We start from the raw sequence: 14,987 nt of genomic DNA on the forward strand, positions 1-14,987 counted from the left end.
CATCAATCTCAACTCCTCAGCCACACAACAAATCTGCAAATCCTTAGGTACCACATCTTGAACCCACTAGAACGGGCATCAAAAGTCACCCACTCTGACTCAGTCCCGAATACGCATATGATCATGCTGAATGACTAGTGCTCTGACAACACATGAATACTCCAAAAGAAGAACTGAGTGAATCCTTTCCCTTTACACCATATCTACAAAGGACTATCCAACCTAAGCCATTCCACAACCTCCACATAAACACCATGTGAAATATAACATGTCTCCCACAAATTCCTTGCCCAAATCAATCTCGATGTAATCCTTATGAGCCATAACAAATCTACAAGCGCATCGAAGTCCGGGACTGCAATAACACATGACCATGTCATCCAATCGTTGATAATAGGCTCCCCCACTTAGCTTTAAGCCACAATCACATAACACAAGAACTCATGAAGACCGTTCCTCCTTAGTTTTCATGACCTCACACTATTACTCCGCTGAATTTTTCATAAGCTCATGTTGCACTATCCATAAGACATCCCAAATTATCATCCCAAATGCATACTCAACCTCATAAGATATTGTACAGCCTCTAGCCTTCGCACAGGAGATAGCCCACCTGTGTAGTCCCAAGCCTTTCTATGACCTTGCCATGGGCACCACCACTATGTAATAAATTGATTCTCCTAGGTCTACACTCGTGCACATGCCACAAGAATCTGTTTTATTTCATCAATGAAAAATCAAAAAGTCCATCAACACATCTAAAACTCAAGACCGTATAGTGCACTAACATGATAATCAAGCATTCACGTTTCCTTTGTAGCTCAACCAAACCCTTATTATAAAATTCAAACCCTCCAAAATATTAGTCATCATCACCAAAATAAAATGCACAAACTTAGTCATCTGTTCACAATGACGAAAATCGCACCAACCTTCCTTAAAGCCCGTGGCTATCCTACCACAAAGTACATAATGATACGCTCTCACTTTCGCTCGGTTATAGCCATCCTCCGAAGTAAACCTCCTGATCTCTACTTCTCACACTTGATCCGCTAATAATTTGACCACTGCGAGACAATTCCAATAAGGTCCTCTTCCATCCTCGCCACCCATAATGCTTCCTTGAATCACTATACATCTTTGTATTATCCATATAAACAAAATACCACAAACTATGAACCTCTTCAGGGATCATCTCCGTCGAACCATCAATACTAGAAACACAAATCCGACCCTGAAGTCGCAACACATTGACACACCAAGGACTACATCCTTAGCACCACCATACTAAGGACAACCAAATACAGATCATCATACTAATGAGCTTTGTTGCTCTAAAATAAATACAACTGTGAAACCACACAAACAAGAACTCCACTATGCTCTGAAATGTCCAATCTCCATAAATCAAGGTCGGAATATTCATAGCCCAAGTGCCTCTCCTGTGTTTGAATAAATGCTAAGCTCCAAATCATGAGCCAAATAGTTCTCCTCACAGGGCTTCAACTGCCGTGACATGTAAGCAATCGCCATACCACTCATCACTAACACAATACGTGAAGCATCACAATAAGTTGTGCAAGGCCCCGAACCTATGGGCAACATTAACACTGGGGTGTCTATAGATGGAAACCCCTCCACTAAGCGAACATAGTAGTCAGCCTCCAAATAGGGGAATAACATCCCAGACCACATGTGAAATACCACCACAAATCACTGTATCTCAACTGATATCAAGTTCTCAACATCACTTACAAACAAGTAGGAGGGAACGGAAGATATAGGTTGCAAGTCCAGATAAAGTCGCACGATAAGAAATCAAGAAAGGAAAATTTTCTAAAATTATGTAGAGCCTCTAAGATAAGTACAAACATGTTTGTACCGATTCACAAGACTCTATTAGACCTGCTCGTGACACGTGAGACTCTTAGAACCTAGTGCTCTGATACCAACTTTTCACGATCCAAAATCCCATCTCAGGTTGTGATGGTCCCTAGCCATACTTGATAAGCAAGCCAACTCACAATCAACAAAATATAATCCAGATTCCTTTAGTTAACAATCATATCATAAATAATGACAGGAATGATCTTGAAATAGTATAATATCTAATGAAATCATAATATGGTCTGAACATGACCAAAAACATTATAACATGAACTAGGTTACACAAGAAACTACTGAATACATACAAGTCTAAATACATAAACAAAACAATATGCGAGAAAGTTAAACTTAGAAAACGTGGCATACAATTCCTTCTCCTTCAATGTCTGGAGCACAATCCTCAAATGCCGTTCATGCTCCTTTCTACTGCAAGAGTAAATCAAGATGTCATCAATGAAGACAATCATAAAAGAGTCCAAATAATGCTTGAACACTGTGTTCATCAAATCAATGAATGTCGTTAGAGCATTAGTCAAATAAAATAACATCACCAAGAACTCATAATGATCATAAGGAGTCCTGAAATTATCTTAGGGATATTTCAAGCCCTAGCCTTCAAGTGATGATACCCAATCTCAAGTCAATCTTAGAGAACAACTTAGCACCCTGAAGTTGATCAAGCAAATCATCAATACAAGGCAATAGATACTTGCTCTTGATAGCGACCTTGTTCAACTGCATGTAATCAATGCATATCCTCATAGTACCATCTTTCTTCTTCACAAACAATACAGGTGCACCCCAAGGATAAACACTCGATATAATGAATCTCTTATCAAGAAAATCTTGCGACTGCTCCTTCAATTCCATCAACTCTATTAGAGCCATGCGATATGGTTGAATAAATATAGGTTGTGTGCCCAGAACAAAGTCAATACCAAACTCAAGCATACCCAAAATATTCATAGGGTACACCTCATGAAACTCTCTCATTACCGGTACCAAATCCATGAAAGAAACCTCTAAAATAGAATCCCGAACAAAAGCCAAATATGTAACACATCCCTTCTCAATCATACACTGAGCCTTCAGGACTGAAATCGCCTTATGTGTAGAATGACCAAGTGACCCTCTCCACTCTAATATAGGCTATCCTGGCATAGCTGAAGTCACAGTATTGGCATGACAATCAGTGATATCATGAGACGAGGATAACTAATTCATGCCAAGAGTCACCTCGAAATCGACCATGTCCAACAATAAGAGATCAACCATAGTATCATACCATCAGTAGTAACCACACACGGCCAATATAGACAATCAACCATAATAGAATCTCTAAAAAGTCTAGACATATAAACAAGAATATTCAAGGAATCACGTGGCATGTCCAAATATGATGCAAAGTAAGATGACACATTGTAACGACCCGACCGATCATTTTGAGATTTAGCATTTTGTTTGGTGGTTTGATGTCTTGAACATATTCAAATTTTGTATTATGACTTGCGTGTATGATCGGTTTTAGTCCTCGAGCAATTCAGCATTGATTTGGAAGAATTATTCTCACTTTAGAAGCTTAAGTTGAAAGAGTTGACCAAAGTTTGACTTTAGTATAAACAACTCTGGAATAGAGTTTTAATAGTTCCAATAGCTTTGTATGGTGATTTTGGACTTAGGTGTATGTCCAGATTTGGATTTGGGGGTCTGCTGGTTGGTTTAGTGCTTTTAGTAAAACATGGAAAGTTGAAGGTTTGGAAGGTTGAGAGGTTTGGCTGATAGTTGACTTTGTTGATATCGGGCCCGTGTCATGGATTCAAGAGTTGATATAGGTTCGTTGTATTATTTGGGACTTGCATGCAAAATTGGAAGTCATTTCGAGTTGATTTGATATGGTTTGGTGTGCGTTTTAGAAGTTGAAAGTTCATTAGTTTATTAGACTTGAATTGAGGTGAAATTCATGGCTTTGATGTTGTTTGGTGTGATTTGAGGCCTCAAGCAGGTACGTTTTATGTTATGGGACAGGTTGGTGTGACTGGACAGGATCCCGGTGGCCTCGGGTGTGTTTCGGATGAGCTACGGGCCATTTCCTCTTGTTTTGGATTGCTGTCAGTTGGGTATGTTTTCTTCATTGTGATCATGACTAATTAGTCGCGTTTTCATAGAGTAATTTGATGGTAGGCGACTTTGCGCATCGCGTTCCTGAATATAGGGAGTTGTGGCCTCCACGATCGCGAGATAGATGATGCGATCGTGTAGAAGGGAAGCTGCATGGCATTAGGTGTTTGTTCTCCGCGTTGGCGGATGTACTACCGCGATCGCATAGTTGCTGGAAAATTTTTCACCACGTTCACGGGTGGACTATCGCGATCGCGTAGGAGGTTTTGGAAGCCGAGCATTTTGTTCGTCGCGATCGCGAGGGTAATTCCGCGATCACGATGTGTTTCATTGGGAAGATTTATATAAAATACTCTATTTCGAGGGCTTTTGTTATTTTATCACATATTGAGCTAGAGAGCTTGGATTTGGGCAATTGTGGAAGGGATATTCACGATTAGGAGTGGGGTAAGTATTCTTGACTCATATTTGGTTATATTCCATGATTCCATCTTTGTTTTTGGCATTTATTTGGTGAATCTAAGTGGGGATACTTTGGGATTTTATAAAAAACATCTCCAAATGAAAAAGGTGATTTGAGGGTCGATTTGAGGTCGGAATTAGATGATTTTTGTATGGTAAGACACGTATCGGAATGAGTGTTCAAAATTTGTGAGTTTTGTGGGATTCCGAGGTGCATTCCCTCGGAATCATTCCCTACGGCTTTTATTTGTGATATTAAGTTATTCTTGCTAGATTCAAGCCATCCGGAAATTGTTTCACATGGGAAGGGCTTCTTAGAGTATTGATTTAGTTTCTTTGAGGTAAGTCTATTGCCTAGCCTTATGTGAGGGATTTGGTTTAATTGTATTTATTGAATTATGTGAAAGGCGTGTTTATGAGGTGATGAGAGTGTACCGGCGCTTATATGTGGTATTTGATCGGTATAGACTCTTATGCCTTTAATTGAAGTTGTAGTTATATGGGACACCATTCGCTGTTGATTTAATTCCCATTTCATTTTTTTATTGTTGAAACTATTGTATACTTTGTTGTTGAGACGTGGGCCATGCTTTATTGTGATATTGGCATTTTTGTTTTGGCCATGTTGTGGCATATGTGGACATGTTGTGGGGATTGCTTGTTGTTGTGCGGAGCATAAGGGTGACATTTCACTATTGTTGATTTTGTGTAGTGATACGGGTGGCTATTGTGTTATTGTCAGGGCAGAGCGATGCGAGTGGCTATTGATATATTGTCTGGGCGGAGCGATATGATTGGCTAGTTATATATTGTAAGGGTGAAGCGAGACGGGTGGCTAATAATATATTGTTTGGGCGGAGCGATAAGGGTGGCTATTATGATATTGTCAATGCAGTGAGATAAGGCTGGCTATGTGGGGATGATATGTGATGGTCTGATGGCGTGTTGTTCATGAAAAGGGGTATTCTTGCTTGTGATCATGAATTCCTTGTGTGTGTCATGCATATTACATGATTTGTTGTGTTGTTCCCAATGTGCTACTCGATGTTTCTGATATTACTTAATGATTTGAGTTGTGCTAGTACACTCGCACATACATACAGTGTAACATGTCATTTATACCAGTCAAGGAGGATGAAACTTGATGTTCATCGATCATGTACATATTTTTTTGTATATTTGCTTTCTCTGCGATGTGGTTTGGACTAGTGGCATGTGACAACGCCGGGCGGATTTTGATATTGATCCTGTGACCACGTCAGAAAAATTGTGATTATTGGCACATAAGTTGTCCATGCGATTGTGACTTAGATTGTGGCACAAGGTCTTAGCCGTGTGACAATGGTTGATAACATGGGCATGCGGTGCCGTCTATACAAGATTTTTGATTTGTAATTGTGAGGTCTAGTACCTCGGGGTGTTTCTGGTTATGACTCTTGAGTCAAACTGTTGATGATTAGAATTGTCATTGCTTTCCCTTTATTGCTTTCACTGGTATTTTACTTACGCTTTGATTATTTTGTTGTTCATTCACACGATTTCCCTTCATTCCTATCTCTATGTTTTGTTTTCTAATGTTAGCTTTAAATTGATATTGTTTACAAGTTATCTGATTAGTGAGTGTCTTGACTTGAACCTCATCACTACTCCACCGAGGTTATCGATTGTGGTCTATTCATGCTACATTTATTCACATTGTTTTGCAGATCTGACTACTTCAGACTGAACTGGTTAGTAGTGAGGCTTTACATATACCAGAGACTTCAAGGTATCCCTGTATGATCCGACCGAGGGCGTCAGAGTCACCCTCTTGTTTCACTTCTGTTGTTTATGTATTTCAGACATTACTTTATTTTGATATTGTTCTCGTGTATTCAATTCGAGCTTGTGACTCTGTACCACCTAGCTATGGGATATCATGTTGAGTATTTTATGCTTCGTCCTGTATTACTCTTATTTGCGCTTGTATGTTAAACCTTGTCTCGTTATTTCATGCTTTTATTGTTCTAAATAATGTTTATCAATTGGGTTACCTAGTTTAGAGACTAGGTGCCATCACGACTCCTAAGGAAGGATTTTGGGTCGTGACAAGTTGGTATCAGAGTTTTAGGTTCATAGGTTCTATGAGTCATAAGCAGGTTTAGTAGAGTCTTGCGGATCAGTATGGAGATATCTATATTTATCTTCGAGAGGCTATGTAACTATTAATAAAATTCCACTTCTTTCATTCCTATCGTGCAGATTTATTGATTTCGGAGTTTGAGCCTTTGTATTTTTATTCTCTTACAAATGGTGAGAACACGCACTACCGAATCCACCGAAAAAACACCCGCACCCATGCTAGAGCCGTGAGAGGCCGAGGTAGAGGCAGAGGAGGGGCACGTGCCACAGCTAGAGCACCTGCTAGAGCAGCAACTGAGGAGCCAACAGTAGCTCCGATTAGGGGACAGGCACCAGAGGCATATGTTGCTACCCCTAGGCTTCAGGAGACTTTAGCGCAGTTCCTGATCATGTTTGGTACATTGGCTCAGGCAGTGTTGATCCTAGTTTCATCAGCTACTTCACAGACTGGGGGAGGAGCTCAAACTCCCGCCACCCCTACTCCAAATAAGTAGGCTTATGTTGGTTAGGTTTTGGGTGTTATGCCGGTACATCCCGTTATTCCGATTCATCCTGAGGTCAGGCCAATGGAATCAGAGGAGGAGTAGAAGAGGCTTGAGAGGTTCAAGAAGTGTGATCCTACTACATTCAGTGGCACATCTACCTAGGATGCGCGTGATTTTCTAGACAAGTGCCACCGTATTCTCTGCATCATGGGCATTGTGGAGGTGAGTAAAGTCGCCTTTACTACATTTCAACTGTCAGGAGCAGCATATAGGTGGTGGAAGGCTTACGAGGAGGGTAGACCAGCTAATGCAGCCCCACTCACTTGGGCTCAGTTTTTAGATATATATTTGAGGGAGTTTGTTCCCCAGACCCTTCGGGATACATGGCGCACAAATTTTGAGCAACTTTGTCAAGGGACTATGACCATGTCTGAGTACGCTAGGAAGTTCAGTGAGTTATCTTGTCATGCACATATTTTAGTTTCTACCGTTAGAGAGAGAGTTCACAGATTTATTAAGGGGCTCAGCTATGGTCTCAAACATAGGATGGCACGGGAGTTGGAGATCGATACTCCATTTCATCAGGTTGTGGATATTGTCAGGAGGTTAGAGCGCATCCAGGGTCTAGACAGGGAGGATAGGGAGGCCAAGAGGTATCGAGGTCCTGGAGGATTTAGTGGATTCTACTATTTGGCTCAGACCCATAACGACGGAGGCTACGTTTATCAAACAGATCAGTACGCACTTCAGACTAGTCGTGGTAATCCAGCCAGTTAGGGACCTCAGGGTACTCATACGGGGCAGTCATATTTTAGTGCACCTCCTGCATAGGGTTCCTATAGTGATTATTCCAGTTATCTGGCACAGACTCAGTACTAGCAGCCACGCCCATAGAGGGGTTGTGTCACTCCCCGACCTTGGGGAGCACGACCGGTGCTCAATCGAGATATCCCAGTCAAGCAAGCATGCTTGATGCCTCCTACCCAACCTTACTCATGAACAACTTAAGAATCAATAACAGGAGATAGACGAGAGAGGATTAAAAAAAAAATACCAATTTCCATTACTTGTGGGGACTTCATTAATATTTGCCAAAAGATTAAAAGTTTATATTAAAAGTGGAACACCCGACGCTACAACCTTTACAGTCCATTTCCCAAATAAAAACACAAACCACACTATGTCTACAAAGCCTCTAAATAGAACTGAAGAGTAATATGAAGGTGCTGGGGTGAAGGCCCCGACTATACCTCAAAAAACAAAGTACAGTATCAAGTGACACAAGGCCCCGAAATAGAATATGGCTCACCAAAATCCGGTGAGTAGAGGGTGTACTGCTAGCAATGATCAATGTCGCCTACTGTAGAACCACCTACATCCATTAAAGATGCAGCGTCCATGGCAAAAGGGACGTTAGTACATATAGAATATTACTAGCATGTAAAGATAAATACCCTCTTTTAGAAATAGGATGCCAACATAAGAAGAAAACATGGAAACAATAAGTATACCAATCATATTTAAATGTCAAGTTAAAACAAAATAAAAATTCAAGTAACATTTTTATTTTTGGTTGGGAGATCCTTAGTACCGACACACCACCATGCTCATGGCATGGAGTCCGGTCACTGCCCGACCGGCTAAGCCGGCTCACCCAAAGTATGAGGATTGACATAGAAATACAACACCACCATGTGTGCAGCATGGAGTCCGATCTCTGCCCGATCGGCTATGCTGTCTCACCACAATGTCATGTGGGTTGACATGGTCCTTTCTAGCTATCAACTCATCCTAATCAAGGGGGATAAACTCAATATAATATAATGGGAACTTGTCCCTCAAACAATCCCTACACCGGCACATGTAGTTCCAGGCTTGGAAATTTATAACCCAACCTTTTTCGGTGATCTAATGGTACTCCCAAAAACATATATCATATAAAGGCACTACAATTCATTTGATAGACTTTTTTAATCTCTCACTTCATCGGCATCCTTGGCCATACACGTAATTCATTTTTCTTGGCACAATGGTCGCATTTCAATTATTTCATAATCTCATTCTTTCACTTTCATGGATCATCATAGGTCATTAACACAAAGAACATTTACGAATCAAGACTTTAAATACATGAGTTATAAGTGTCTTAAACACATTGTATCTTCTTCGAAAAAGAGAGCATAATGATTTGCAATTGAAACATGAATTAAAAAGCATAAGCATTGGATACATTAACCATACTTGAAACATTTTTTTAAATGAGAGTGATATAATTGTTGCAATTGGTACATAAGCAATTATATAAATAGATCATTGGAAGCAATTCGGAACAATAGAAATAGGAACTTGAACAGAACCATGCTTGGAGTTTACACGAAGTTCGTGGAATTCGATTCTACTAGGGGAGTTTAGCCAACATACCTCGAATAAGCTCTCCTTATAACTACTACAACCTTTCAACACTCCTAGCGATTTCAATCTATAGAGGCACAAAAACATTGACCCATAGTTAGGAAGATGCTCATAGGTCCAACTCATTTAGGCATTTCACCAAACATTAGGGGTGCAAACTCCTCCAAAAGGTCCTATGGTGGTGATTCTTCACCCCACAAGCAATCCCCACATCAATAAGTCACCCATATTTGCTCAACAACATCCCTACAACCTTTATTGGCACATGCATGCATAATTGGCCACCTCATATTCTCAATAACCATACTCACCCACTACCTATATTCAGCTTAATTTCTAAATTTAGAGCTAGGTCTAGAACCTAACCTCTTTAGTAGAAGATTTCGCAAGCTTTCCTGGTTGAATTTCCAAGGCTTGAGCATGAAATTAAAGTGAAAGATGTTAGAGCTTCTCCTTCTCTCTCTAGTTCCTCCCCCCACTCTTAAAATATTAGATTTTTCTCCCAAACAACCCCTTATGTATTTTATTAGAATTGGGTCAGATTATAAAATACACAACATGGACCCTTCAAACTAGATATGCAATAGCAAATGCGACCGTGAAACACACATGCGGTCCGTAGAATGGACCGCGAATGGCCCTCAAAAACCTGGGTTGGCCTGGTCCGGTCTACTATAGATCCGCAGTCCGCATATCACTTCTGCGACCATGAAATGGACCGCGAAACCTCCCTCCAGAATTCCAATGTCGATTATGCGATGAAAGTGCGGCCCGCAGAATGGTTATGCGACCGCATAATTGACCGCAAAATGACCTTCAAAATTGAGTCTCTCATGTTCAACTCCGTGGCGATTCTGCGGCCAGCGGAGCAGTTTTGTGGTCGCATAATGGACCGCAAAAATGTAATGTTCTACATTAATTTCTACCAACTCCATAATGCATTACATAACCCAAAATGTTCGTACCGCGGCGAGCTTATCTATAACCTTCCAACACATTTGCCTACTTCAGCACCATAAAAACTTAAATTCCATGGTAAATTTTATGGGGCCTTACATCCTCCCCCACTTAGGATCATTCATCCTCGAATGAGGGTCAGAGTCCGCCATGGACACCCATTGAGACTCAACTATTCATTCACACCCTAGAAATTCCAAATTTGACTAACTCCCTAAATTTAAAAAAAATTCGGTAGAGCCACCCCTGCGTTTGGGCCTATCCACCTGTCAGAGAGCCCAGAAACCAATCCTAACAGCATATTTATAATCCAATGATGTAACACCACATGAAAACAACACCATACATAACCTCGTAAGCATTATATTACTAAAATGGAGCATCTTAACATAAATTGTACAAGTTGAACATAATTCAAAGAAAGTAAGCTCTTAACATTCTTTTAAAAACACAACAATAAGGTTACACAAACATGTGAGGGTATTTCTTCTTCATCTCTTCCTCTCCCTCCCAGGTGGCCTCCTCAACTTGTTGCTTTCGCCATTGAACATTCACCGAGGCAATCTCTTTATTCTTCAACAGTCAGATTTGTTTATCAAGAATGGAAACTGGAATCTCCTCGTAATTCAATTACTCATTAACTTCAATAGTCTCTAGTGGAACAATGAGGGACGGGTCTCCAACTGCCTTCTCCAACAAGGACACTTGAAACACCGAGTGTACTAAGTACATCTCTTGAGGTAACTCCAGCTTATAGGCCATTTGGACAAACCTCTGCAATATTCTATACAGTCTGATATACCTTGGACTCAATTTTCCTTTCTTACCAAATCCCATTATACCCTTCATGGGGGAAACCTTTAATAATACCCAATCATATTCTTTGAACTACAAATACCTGTGACGCACATCCGAATAGAACTTCTAGTAACTCTGAGCAGTATTCAATTATTCCTTAATGGTCTTAACCATCTCTATAGCCAAATGCATGAGGTCCGACAGTAGCACGATGGTAAATGCATGAATTCCCGACCGGCCGTAGCACGACGGTAAATGCGTAACTGCCCAACTGGCCGTAGCTCGGTGGTAAATGAAGATGCATGACTGCCCAACCAGTCTTAGCTTGGTGGTAAATAAAGATATATGTAACACTACATTATGAAGATTAACTTCGTTATCATGTACCTCAATAGGGACTTAAAACATACTTAGACATGCTTTGAGTTACATTTTACAGGAATGAATAACGTAGGCATCTTTATCTACTAAAAGTAGAATCATTTATGGAATAACATCATGTTTGCGTTTCGTTGATTGAATCATGCCAAAAGAAGGAAGGATTAGCCTTAACATGCCTTAATTTCTCGTATGAGCTCGTAGAAGATCGTAGAAAATAGATCAAACCTAGAACACCTTCTTTAAAACTTCCCGACACCTTACTTCATTACAAAGAAATATCTAATTTGATATTATCCGGAAAAACCGATGTGGGTATAACATCTCTGTTGTTTTCTATGTTTGCCTCGATCATAGAACTTACTACCCATTTTGTTGAGAATATGATTTATCTCCTTAAAAATGGAAGAAAGACGTTTCTGTTTATACAATTAAATCATGGGCTTTTACACACAAAAGTGAAAGTCACATTGCTGCCTCTATTTGCCTCGATCCAAGAACTTTGTGTCACTTTAAAGATAAATTTCAACCCACTCCTCAAAAATGGAATACATCACTCCACAAATATTTATGTCTTGCCACTGAACACTAGTTCTTTTAAGAAATATGAATAACTAAATTTAGTTAGATAATGAATTTGGACTCCACATAATAGAGTGTGGGCCCCCTAATATGAATACACCTAATAAAGAACTTAACTCCAAAGATGCCACCTCATAACTTATAATGCTTAGTCATTATAGCTACTACACGTGGATTGACGCCCACAACAATAATTATCCACTAATTAATCTATTAATCTTCTACTAAAATCTAATATTTAACCAATTAGCCACATAATTAATTTCTAGGTCTCATTTAACTTAAATACTAATATACTTGGTATACCTTACAATAATATACTTTACTATCATGGTCATGTTGTATATTGTATTGCATTAATCCATAAATATGGGGTATTATAGCTTGGACCGTATTTTATTCCAAAATGTCAAACTTTGACGAAACTCATTTTATTCAAGTCGTTTACCCTCTGACCTTCATGAATTTACTTATCACTTGTTATAAATAGTATACATACTTATAGCCTCAAAAATAATTTTGTCCTTTAACTTATTCCAATTAACTTACGAAAAATCCAATTTACAAAAGTACCGGGATGTAACATCCCTCCCCCTTTAGAAAGAATCGTCCCCTCTTAGAGACATGAAAATTTTTCCAGAGTCTCCTCTGTAAAATGAACTAAAACCCAACCTTTATCTGAAGTCTGGATTATTCACAACCTTCTGACTTGAATATCTCGTATCTTCTTCACCTTTACCTTACTTACCTTTCAAACTCGCATTGTATCTTCTGTCGCTTTCATAACCTCCCTTCTACATAGGTGGAAATTATGCCTTAAAGATCTGCTATGATTCTTGCATCTCTAGTGCATACAAAATCCAGCAGAAGATTCATACTGACTTTTGACGACTCAGCTATATGGCACAATCTGGAAACAAAAGAAGTGTAACATTTCCTAAATGCCCTATAGACTCTCAACTATCAATGTGGCGCGCAACACACCCATAAGTGAGAATCTACTAGGCACGGCTTTGTAGAGTTCATAGGACATGACCTGCTCTGATACCACTTTGTCAAGCCCCAAACCAGGGGAGGCGTGGCTGACACCCAGGCCGTACTGGCCCGAACGAACCACTATGTAACTCATGATCGTTTGACCAAAACTAGAACATACATAGGTCGAGTTGGCTAAACTCATTCTTTTATTTTTTTTAATTATCATGGGCCAACATGGCCCCAACTCAAAATGTGTAACTGTAAGTGGGCAAACGTTGTATCAGTGATCCATCGTACTCACAATATGAATAAACACGGGCCATCAAAGCCTATGACATAATGAACATGTGTCTACAAAGCCTCTAAGAGTATTTGACATCGAAACATGTTCGCGACAAGGCCTCTGCCTACCCATAAGTCTATAGTAAAACTCTAACACGGTGACTTATAGACTCGACTGCACTCCGAATAAAGTGGAGTCTTACCGATCCTTCGCTAAATGTGGACCTTGTCTACTATGAGGGCTTCCCAAATGGATTACCTATACCTGCAGGCATGAATGCAACGTCCGCAACAAAAGGACGTCAATACGAATAATGTATCAAGTATGTAAGGTAGAACTAAAACATAACTGTAATTCAACACCAATGAGAAATATATGAATCAAACTGAACCTCTGAAGTGCCACTGAAAGCCATGATATGCATACTAATTATACTTATATATATATATATTTCCTCTCTTGGGACTATTATCCATATCATAACATGACTGCCCAACTGATCAGTGGTTACTGCCCGACTGGTCGTAGCTCAGTGGTAAATATATAACTACACAACTGGTGGTAACTACCCGACTAGCCATGGCATGGTGATAAATGGATGACTGCCCGACCGGCCGTAGCATGGTGGTAAATGCATAACTGACCAACCGTCCGTAGCTCGGTGGTAAATGAAGATGCATGACTGCCCAACTGGCCGTAGCTCGGTGGTAAATGAAGACGCATGTAGCACTACATTATGAAGATTAACTTCGTTATCATATGCCTCAATAGGGACTTAGAACTTTCTTAGACATGCTTTGAGTTACATTTTACAGGAACGAATAACGTAGGCATCCTTATCTACCAAGAGTAGAATCATTTATGGAATATCATCATGTTTACATTTCGTTGATTGAATCATGCCAAAAGAAGGAAGGATTAGCCTTAACATACCTTAATTGCTCGTATGAGCTCATAGAAGATCGTAGACAACGGATCAAACCTAGATCAACTTCTCTAAAGCTTCCCGACACCTTACTTCATTACAAACAAATCTCCAATTTGCTATTATCCAGAGGAAATCGATGTGGGTATAACATCTATGTCGTTTTCTGTGTTTGCCTCAATCATAGAACTTAGTACCCATTTTGTTGAGAATGAATATGATTTATCTCCCTAAAAATGGAGGAGGGACGTTGTTGTTCATACAATTAAATCATGGGCTGCTACACACAAAAGTGAAAGTCACGTTGCAGCCTCCATTTGCTTCCATCCAAGACCTTTGTGTCACTTTAAAGATAAATTCCCTCCCACTCCTCTAAAATGGAAAACATCAATCCTCAAATATTTATGTCTTTCTGCTGAACACTAGTTCTTTTAAGAAATATGAATAAATAAATTTAGTTAGTTAATGAATTTGGACTCCACATAATAGAGTGTGCCCCCCCTAACATGAATACACCTAATAAAGAACTTAACTCCAAAGATGCCACCTTATAACTTATAATGCTTAGTCATTATAACTGCTACACGTGGATTAATGCCCA

Source organism: Nicotiana tabacum, chromosome 13 (assembly GCF_000715075.1).
Source record: "Nicotiana tabacum cultivar K326 chromosome 13, ASM71507v2, whole genome shotgun sequence".
In the NCBI taxonomy this organism is placed as follows: domain Eukaryota; kingdom Viridiplantae; phylum Streptophyta; class Magnoliopsida; order Solanales; family Solanaceae; genus Nicotiana; species Nicotiana tabacum.